Consider the following 11,301-nt stretch of genomic DNA (forward strand, 5'->3'; position numbering starts at 1 on the left):
GTCAGATTACTATTTATTTCGATCCTTGCAGAACTACTTGGATGGTAAAACTTTTAAGGATGATGAAGCTGTGAAATCGCACTTTGATCAATTTTTTGCCGATAAAAACCAGAAGTTCTACGAGCGTGGAATCATGAAGTTGCCAGAAAGAAGTTGAATGCAAAAGGTCATCGAACAAAGTGGAAAATATGTCAGTGATTAAAGTTCATTCTATGCAAAAAAATTTGTATTTTATTTCTATGAAAAAATCGGCAATTACTTTTCGGGCAACCCAATAAATTGTTGGTTGCTCCGCGACAAATCATTTATCTATCAATGATTACGAGAAGCATTATCGATCTCACGGTGCGCATTACGGATCAGGATGGAAAACTGATTAATTTTCGCGGTGGAAAGATTACCGTACGATTGCATATACGACGATGATAACGGTGAAAAGAAATAAAATATGCGGAAATGCTCGTTGTCTCGAACGATTTGTTTGTAACGGCAAGAGAAGGACGACATTTCGTTAAGTCTAATGATATAAATAACATAACCTCAAAGACAGTGGATAAGAAAGAGAAACGGATGAGAGAAGGAGGAAGAAGAAACAAATTAAATACAACTAACATTGCGTTTCTACGCTCGCTGAGTTTCATTGTGAAAAACAATTAAAACATGATGGACATTTTGCACATCGGTGACGAACCGATCTTCGACAACTGTATTGTTAAAATTGAAACTCACACGTACAATCCGTACGCTAGTGCCACATTCGGTTACAGTGACAAAATACGAATACCTATACAACAACAGGATTTACATTATTAGGATATACATTACCGTGTGAAAGTTTTCTCTACATCGATGAACATATCGTTGAAGATATCGACGCAGACAAGAAAGAACAGCAATGGAGATGCGAATTAGTGAATAATTGCGCTGCGTTTATGTTCGACGAAATTAGATACGAACTCGATGACGTGGAAATTGATAGAAACAGAAATGTCGGAATCACCAGCAAGATAAAAAATTACGCATCATTGACGACCAAAAGGAACAAAAGACTGCAGAATGCCGGATGGAATGTTCTTTCAACCGACAACGCAATACGTCTAACCGATAATCTACGTAATTTCAATTTCTGCGTACCTCTAATTATGTTTTTAGGTTTTTGCAAAGATTACAAACGTATAGTAATAAACACCCGTCACGAATTAGTTTTGATACGTGCACGCAACGATGTTGATAGTATTATCGCTCAACCAACGTCTAAAAATCTTAACCTCACATTATTAAAGATACAATGGCGCATATCGCATGTGGTATTGAACGATCTGAACATATTATCATTTTTGCGTACTTTGGAGAGCGGTCGGTATCTAAGTATGACTTTTCGCTCAAGGTATTTGTATGAATTTTCTTTGTTGCAAACCTCAACGAAACATTCGTGGGCGTTAAAAGCTGCGGCGCAATTGGAAAAACCGCGATATGTGATTTTTGCCCTTCAAACAGGCCGAAGAGGCGTCCCGGCAGCGGAAGTTTCCAAATTCGACGAATGCAAACTGAGTAATATAAAATTATATTTGAATTCTAAATTTTATCCATATGACGATATGAATTTGGATTTTGAAAATAACAGATTTGCTTTGCTGTACGATATGTATGCAAAATTTCGCAAAACCTATTACGGGCGTGAAATCCAGGATGTGCATTTACCCATTAATCAATTTTTATAATTGAGTCCCATCACAGTGATCGCTTGTTTTCGTCAAAACGAATCGATAAAGAGCGGCACTGTGGATGCGCGTTTGGAATTCGAATGTAAACGCGACGTTCCGGCCAAAACCATAGCCTTTTGCCTCATTATTCACGATCATGTGGTCGAGTATGATCCTCTGACTAATGTGGTTCGGAAAATTGTATAAAAGGACGCGTCTTCATATATATATTTTCACATAAGTGTTTCTGTGATCATATCGAACGTATCCGTACCTACGTTTGTCGACATTCAAGGTTTCGTTGTACGCGAACGTTTCGTTGTTAAAGAATTCGCTGCGTTACGTAACAACAATAATAACGATCACCAACTCTTTCATTATATGTTTATGCCGCCTATGGCATGAGATCTCCTAACGAAAGCGGAAAAAGCGCAGGCGTCTTGGTTAACCGCCAATCATCATTGTCTACGATGGTTTGATGGTAATATTGATTACAGGAAAATGAGACCACCCATTCGAGAAGTTTTCATGAATACGCCTTCCGACACTACAGTGATTTACGTTAAAGGTTCGCAAAGAAAGGATTGGTTGCTGTCTCTGCTTGGGGACTGCGACATGACTATCGGCATAGAAACAATCGATGTGGATTATGAGAACTTTGGTCGTTTGGAAACACTGATAGGAGGATCATCCTTTCTATGCGGATGACATTTGAAAAATTGCGCATTACGTAATATTATGCATCTACACACTTGGTGGTCGCAGAGACACGATCATTTGGTTGATTATCTTTTAATAAATATCTCTCTTTCCAGGAACATTGTAATATTACATTTTATTTTTTAAACAAATTATACTTCAATCAACCATGTACACTAAATAAAAACATTTATATTATTTATTAGATCTTCCTCTTTTACACCTCCTTCTTCCGCGTTAGAAACGATTTATAAGGATATACATATCAGTATAGCGCGCGCATTATCTTTCTTTCTTATCGTAACGGAACGGAAGAATGTCTCCGTTTTATCACCCCGAAAGACAAAATACGCGCGCGCGGAAAAAACGGAAAGAATGCGAAACTTCTCATTCTCGCTGAGGTCAATCGCATTGATATCCAATGTATGTTGCACTTGCATTATTTTATCATAACGGACCGGCAGGATGTCTCCACTTTATCAGCCCGGTAAACAGGTCACGCGCGCGGAAACACTTGCATTATTTTTCCTTTGAAACTATTTTTTCTTTTATTACTATCGTCATATGCAACCACATCTTTGTAAAAAAATCATGATACGATGACGTGTAACTAGTATAAAAAGACGACGACCAACCTCTGTGAAACATCACTAGATCGTCCATCATCATCGCTCTTTACACAGTATTGCGATAAAAGGAAGAAGAAGATGTGTTCGCGTTACTATTACTACTACAGCGACGATGACGAGGACGAATACACCGAGGAAGAGAAAGAATCTCTTCAAAAATATCATCAAGAATTTCAAAGGAAATATCCCAACGCTCGTATTCTCCCAGCGGATTATGTCGAAGGGTTATACGGAGACAGCGAGGATATTCCCCTCGTGGACGGCGACCCGTGGTATTACCACGGCGGCCCACCACCACCATCACCAACACCATCGTCGTCATCATCATCATCCGGCAGGGAGAAAAAGAAAACGGAAGTCGACAACTCGTCTGCGAAGGATATAGATGATAACATCGCTAATACAGCCTCGAAATCCGATGCCACCACATCCACCGCCGAGGCCCCAGTCACTTCCACCGCCACCGCTGTAGCGAACAAAAAGGGAGGGAACGAACAAGCCCCTTCACGAGTCCGCAAATTACGTAAACAATCGATCTGAGCATGATGATAAAATAAAAATATACCATATATATATTTCGTCGTATCATATATCGTAAGAACGAAGAAATAAATAAAAGATATACCTTAATTCTCACCGTATCATATTTGTGACCTATTTTTTTATTTCACACATTTTTCCTCCTTCCCCTTCCTTCTGCAATAGATATAAAAACTATAAGAATATAGATAAATATCACACGAGCGAATAACTACCACCACTACCACCGCCGTTACCGCTTCCACCGATACCACCGCAGCCGCCGCCACCGACGCCGCTATAGCGAACAAAGAGGGGGGGAACGAACGAGCTCCCTCACGAATCCACAAAGTACAAAAAAACAATTAAATTGAGCGAGGCGATAAATAAAATATACCATATTTCGCCGTATCATATCGTAAGAGCGAGGCAATAAATAAAATATACTTTATTTCATATTGTAATTTATTTTTTATTTCACACATATTTTCCTTTTTCCCCTCCCTTTTGCGATAGATATTAAAACTATAAGAATATATAAATATCACACAAGCGAATAATTACGACGCAAAAATATATATATACACGCAAATACTATTTTACCATTTTTTATTTGATTTTTTCTCCTTCATAAAAATAAATTATAAAGGATAAAAATATCACGCAATCAATCGGTAACGCATCTCACATTTCGTCACACGAGCGAGTGTTATCTGATCTTTCTCCTCCTCCTCCTCCTCCTCCTTCTTTACCTCTCGGCAATAGAAATAAATTATAAGATAAAATACATATCGCGTAATCAATCAGTAACGCGTCACATTTCGTCACGCGAACGAGCATTATTTTATTATTATTATTATTATTATTATTATTATTACAACAGCAGAAATCGATTTTCCGAGAAAAAAATAGTTGTGTAAATATTATCATCTAATGAAACCGCAACACATCCGGAAGATATTTTTTTTCCGAGTTTGCCAAGTTTTTTGATTATAAAAGAACGACAACAACGAGACATTTCTTAAAACATGCGTATATGTAGAATCAACGTGTGGAAAAGTGTTTAATATGTTTAATAATAATATTACCAGTGACATCGATATTTTCTGCAACGAGTCACTAACATCATCATTATCATTATCATCATACACCGAAAATAATCATTCTATTGACTATCTTTGTGCGAACGATCATGCTTCGTGACGAAATCTGAGTAAACGCGATAATCTCGATCGTGAAATTCACGCGTGCAAGGAAAAATCGCATTGGAATATAGCGACGTACAGTCTGCGACGAGAAATCGGGCTCGATATTACGCGCGAACGGAAGTGGATTAAAACAGCAGTGGCTTGCAGCCACAGAGCCGCGCGTTACATACGTCAAATATCGCGAAGCGACAATTACAGTGACATTGTTCGACGAGCTGAATTTCCCATTCCCACAGACAATCAAGGTTCAACTATGTGGTTAACAAGTCGATAAAACAGCACTATCGCATCTACCTATACGTTTCAATCGACCGAATAGATAATCAAACTATAAGAAAAAAAGAGAGAAGAAAACAGCGCGAATGAATATGAACGCGGAGGAGGAGGAAGAGACTCGAGATTTACTCGAAACTGCCATCGGCATTGATTCGCACGAGGCTTATCACGCTTTGATACGACAATACGAGCGTTGTTTGGAATCTCTGCGCGCCAGATGTTGAGATAGTCATCGACGAATCTCCACTGGTGGACGAAATTCTTTGATCTTTAGAATAGCACAACTAGAAAGTGCGAGATACGCTTTAGATCAACGAACGGGTGCGGGCCATGCCGCCGCGGACTTATCATGGGTCGAGATCAAAACGGCTTTTAACAATCGCGTGCTGACATGCGCGGTGATAAATTTACGCTACATCGAACCTCGAAGATTTCTCGAAGACGAGCTACCATTGGTTCTCGCTCCAGTGCGCAATTATCTCGACAGATACGCGTGCTTGAAGATAAATACTATATTTAACAGTGAATTTATCGCACAAACCAACGTCACTGTTAAAAGAATCCCTACGAAAAGTCAACCGCTGCTTCGCACCTCCGATCTCGACGATTAATACACCAGACATGTGATCGATAGAATTTTAAGGTCTTTGGAAGATTTTCAAGAACACGACAGCAGTTGGGCGTTTTCGTGCATTCTGAAACAGCTTGTGAACATTAACAAATACAATCCTATGCGAGCGTGATGTTGGATACAAATACCTGTGCAATATCGAGCTAAGAATGCAATCGTTAACGTACGCACGAACGATAACGCGTGTTTCGCGTGGGAGGTGACCGCCGCTCTCTATCCGGTGAATCATCACACGGAGAGATGCAGCCAATATCCGCATTATTTAACAGTATTGAAACTCAATGGCATCGAGTTTCCAATGACCTTGAAATAAATCGCGCGATTCGAACGTCTTAATGAACTGTCCGTTAATGTGTTCACTCCTCAAAAGAGAGAAGGTGGACGAAAAAAAAGAACACCACACATATCGTTCCTCTGCGCCTCACCGACAACAAGAGAGACGTTCATGCTAATTTATTATACCTGACAACACCACGACATAATAATAATAATAATGATACTGACAATACTCGTGTCACAGGTCATTTCGCGTGGATAAAAGATCTGTCTCGTTTACTATCATCACAAATATGTCGAAATACGAAGGAAATACATCTGCGAAAGGTACGGTGATATCTCCTCCTCCTCCTCCTCTCACCCAAGGAAGAAATAAATGTTTTTTGAAATAAAAATGTATCTTTCTTCTTCTTTATCTTACAGATGTCTTAATTACTTCTACACGCGTTACAAACTGATCGCTCACAGCGTCGACTGCGGTGTCATGAACGATTGCGCCAACATATTACCAGACAACGAGAACAAATGGCTCTCTCATCGCAATTATGGCAGAAAGGAACGCCTGCCATTGATTATCTATGCGGATATGGAATGCATATTGGAAAAAAAAGAGAACAACGAAGAGATCCCCGTTGTCAACAGCTGCTCTTACGCGTATCAACATCACAAAGCCTTCAGCGTGGGCTATTATTTGTGCTGCGCGCTCGACGACGACCACGAACTCGCTTCCGGTTATCACTTTCGTCGCGGAGACGACTGCGTCTCTTGGTTCATCGACGAACTCGGCGCCATTGCAGAGCGCGCGTACACGTTACTGTCCGCAAACATCAAATCTATGAAGAAACTAACCCCGACGGGTAAACGCAATTTCGCCAGCGTCGACGCGCGCTGCCACATATGCGAAGGATCATTCGAATCTGACGACGACATCCGAGTGCGCGATCACTGTCATTTAACGGGTCGTTAACGAGGCCCCGTACACTCACGCTGCAATCTCAATTACCGCAATTCGCACATCATCCCCGTGTTCTTTCACAATTTATCGGGTTATGACGCATACTTCATAATCGAGCGAATAGCCAACTCGTTCGAAGGCAGCGTCGATCTGTTGCCAATCAACAAGGGAAGGTACCTGTCCTTCACGAAAAACATGAAGTGCGCACGCGTCAAGTGGAGACAGCGGGTGAAAGTACGGTTTCGTAGATTCATTCCGATTTCTCAGCCTCAATAAATTGGCGTCATTTCTCGACGAGGATAAATTACGCGCGACACGATCGACGTTCTCGCATCTAACCGCGAGTGATTTCGCGCTGCTCACACGCAAAGGTGTATTTTCCTACGAATACATCGACAATACCGCGCGATTAACGGAAACCGAATAACCGTCACGCGACGCTTTCTACAGTTCGTTGAGCGACGAAATTGTCAGCGAGGCCGACTACAAACACGCCAAGACCGTGTGGAGATGATTCCACGTACGCATTCTCGGCGAGTACAGCGATCTGTATTTGAAAACGGACACGATGCTGCTGGCCGATATCTTCGAGAACTTTCGCGACTTTTGTGCACCGACAGTTACGGCTTAGACCCGGCGCATTATTACACTCTGCCGGGCTACACGTGGGACGCCATGCTGAAACACACCAATGTGCGTCTCGAATTACTGACCGACATCGACATGATGCTGTTCGTGGAGAGCGGTATACGCGGCGGACTTAGCCAATGCTTGAAAAGATACGCGCGCGCCAACAATCGATATATGTCTGACAGATCGAGCAGCAGCAGCGAGAGCGCGTCTCACGAATCGTATCTAATGTATTACGATGTGAACAATCTGTACGGCTGAGCAATGCCGAACCCCTGACTTACGGTGACTTTCATTGGCTCGACGATACCGATATCGCCCGCCTCGACGTAACGTCTGTGTCGCCGAATTCAGCAATCGTTTATATCCTGGAGGTCGATATCGCGTATCCCCGTGAACTGCACGACGCGCATGCGGATCTCCGTTTTGCCCGACGTGCGAATGTCCACCCGGTAAGCGTAGCCGAAGCAGCAATAAAAAATTACTGGCCACACTGCGCGATAAATCGCGCTACGTCATTCACTATCGATGTCTGCAACAATGCATGGCGCACGGACTCTCCCTGACGCGAATTCACCGCGCCTTGCGATTCGCGCAATTACCGTGGCTCCGCGTCTACGTCGAACTCAACACGGGCTTTCGCATCGGCGCGTCCAACGCGTTCGAAAATAATCTCTACAAGCTCATGAACAACTCGGTGTTTAGCAAAACCATGGAAAACGTGCGCGAACACCTGGACGTGCGTTTTGTGACGCGCTGGGACGGACGTTACGGCGCGGAGGCGCTGATCGCGAAACCGAATTTCCACAGCCGGAGCATCTTTTTTGAAGATCTAATGGCCGTGGAGTTGCGCCGACTGCACGTACAATTTACGAAACAGATGTACGTGGTCATGTGCATACTCGAGATCTCGAAGACGCGCGTGTACGAATTTCATTACGATTACATGCTTCCGCTGAGGCGCCACATCGACGATAATAATACTAATAACGATTCGTCGTACTGTCGTCTATTGTACACCGACACCGACAGTCTGATCTATCACATCGTCACAAACACGACGAATCCGTATGAGTGTATGCGGCGCGTGTGTCGCGGAGCGACACGGAAGTCATCTCGTGGAGCGACACTGAATCCGGGCGCCGGGCGGGGTGCGGGGAGCGGGGAGGATTCAGTTCTTCCGCGTTCCCCGCACCCCACCCGGCGCCCCGCGGTTTGTAACACACATTGCTCAACTACTTACTGACTATGGTCATCCTGCAATTAAATAGTGAAGGGAGAATGTGAGGTGGGTCGTGCCTTTTTCCGTCGTCGTATTTCGTTCGTATATGATACTCGGCTATGGCTATGGTTTCACGGACTCCTTTATCTTTTATCGTCAGCGTATTTTAATTGTATGTCACGGTGTTTTCAAGTGATTTTCAGAGCGACATTTCAGTACCTCGCTGACTATTAAAATGTGCGGTTTTTGTTGTTCTGGTTGGAAAAAGGAAGTGGTAGTGTACCATTTTGTTGGGCTCTTTCTTTTTTTTATGTGTTTTCTTGATTATCTCTTTTTATTTGTGTGGGCTCAGTGAATGTGATTTTCGGCACATTTTAGATTCGCTGTGCTTGCGTCGAGGTGGTGCCGGAGGTGGACCCGCAAATTTTCTCACGATTGCGGCTTCCGGTGGCAATTATCTTTCCAATAGTCGTTAATGAAAATTGGCAGCCTGAAGGCTCGCTCCGTCGTATAAGCCCCTTTATACGGGATTTTCTCCGCCGGGCGAGAACCGACGTACGCCTCGTGTGGCGCGGCGGTGGGCAAGGGGAGTCGGAGAAGGACGTCGTCTCCAGAGGTCGGCGCCTTCCCGGACGGGGACATGGACGCCCTATTTGCCCCCCTTATAGGTACGTGCCTTTTTGGGTTAATTAATTATCGATATAGTGTTTTAGGTGATTTGCGTAAGTTGTTAGGGTTTTTCGGCTTCTTTTATTATGTATTAGTAATACAAATAAGTTTCCGCCGTTTTCAAAAGATGGCTCCACCGACAAGATTACTTTGAAATCGTCAGATGTAAAATATCATATAACAAGTTTGGACACCTGGCAACAACATAACCTTAAAATACAATTAACTTTGTATTGGCAGTATACATTTTTTTCGTTCGAAAATGTCGAGTTTCGTACCGAATAAGCGTCATTTGCGGGAAGTTTTGATTTATTTCTTTCATTTAAAAAAATCTGCTGCTGAAGCACATCGGTCGCTTGTAGAAGTTTACGGTGATGCTGCTTTAAGTGAGAGAAGTTGTCGTGAGTGGTTTCAAAAGTTTAAAACCGGCGAGTTTGACGTGGAAGATAAAGAACGCGAAGGAAGACCAGTAAAGTTTGAAGACGCTGAGTTAGAGGCATTATTGGACCAAAACTCATGCCAAACTCAAGAGCAGCTCGCAGAAAACTTGGGAGTGACTCAACAAGCGATTTCAAACCGTCTCAAGACCATTGGTATGGTACAAAAGCAAGGAAATTGGGTTCCGTATGAACTCAAACCCAGAAACGTCGAACGCCGTCTTTTCACGTGCGAACAACTTCTCCAAAGACAAAATCGAAAAGGTTTTTGCATCGAATAGTGACGAGGGATAAAAAGTGGATCCACTACGACAACCCAAAGCGTAGGAAATCGTGGGGTAAGCCCGGCCATGTACCAACTTCAACGGCCAAACCGAATATTCATGGCAAGAAGCTAATGTTGTGCATCTGGTGGGATCAGCTCGGAGTAATCTATTACGAGCTACTCCAGCCTAACGAAACTATCACTGGAGAACGTTATCAACAGCAACTGATGCAATTAAGCCNTGGGTTCCGTATGAACTCAAACCCAGAAACGTCGAACGCCGTCTTTTCACGTGCGAACAACTTCTCCAAAGACAAAATCGAAAAGGTTTTTGCATCGAATAGTGACGAGGGATAAAAAGTGGATCCACTACGACAACCCAAAGCGTAGGAAATCGTGGGGTAAGCCCGGCCATGTACCAACTTCAACGGCCAAACCGAATATTCATGGCAAGAAGCTAATGTTGTGCATCTGGTGGGATCAGCTCGGAGTAATCTATTACGAGCTACTCCAGCCTGACGAAAATATCACTGGAGAACGTTATTAACAGCAACTGATGCAATTAAGCCAAGAATTGAAGCTTAAACGCCACCAATATGACAAAAGATATGACAAAGTGATTTTTCAGCACGACAACGNACCAATATGACAAAAGATATGACAAAGTGATTTTTCAGCACGACAACGCTTGGCCACATGTTGTGTAACGTCCCCGCCTCAAAATTTCTTTTTGTTAATATTCAATGTTCATTGAAGTTGTTAACCGTAAGGCCAAGCGCAAAATTCAATATTATTTCAAAACGATACTTAACCTCACGTACAACGCGGCACGCGCCTATACATACAACATGACAGGCGACGCGCCTGAATGACGCACACAATGGAGTTCGGTCACACGTACGCACACACACACGCACAGCCGGTATAAGTGAGCGCCCGGGCAGCTGCACCGCAAGCGCGACGCAGCCGACAATATCTTCTCGCTCTTTCTGTACTACAGTGCCCGTATCCATTAAACACCTCTTTTACTCATTTTCCTGAATCCCCACTGAATCAAGACGAGACTCTTAACACTCACCGTCCAATCAGAAGCCGATCTATAGGAAATGGACAAACGCGAGAAACATACGCATAATATACAGGGTGTCCCAGACCACCCGTCTCACCCGATTTTTTTGTAAA

Source organism: Dinoponera quadriceps, unplaced genomic scaffold, assembly GCF_001313825.1.
Source record: "Dinoponera quadriceps isolate SergipeBrazil2010 unplaced genomic scaffold, ASM131382v1 scaffold1220, whole genome shotgun sequence".
NCBI classification, from domain to species: Eukaryota; Metazoa; Arthropoda; class Insecta; order Hymenoptera; family Formicidae; genus Dinoponera; species Dinoponera quadriceps.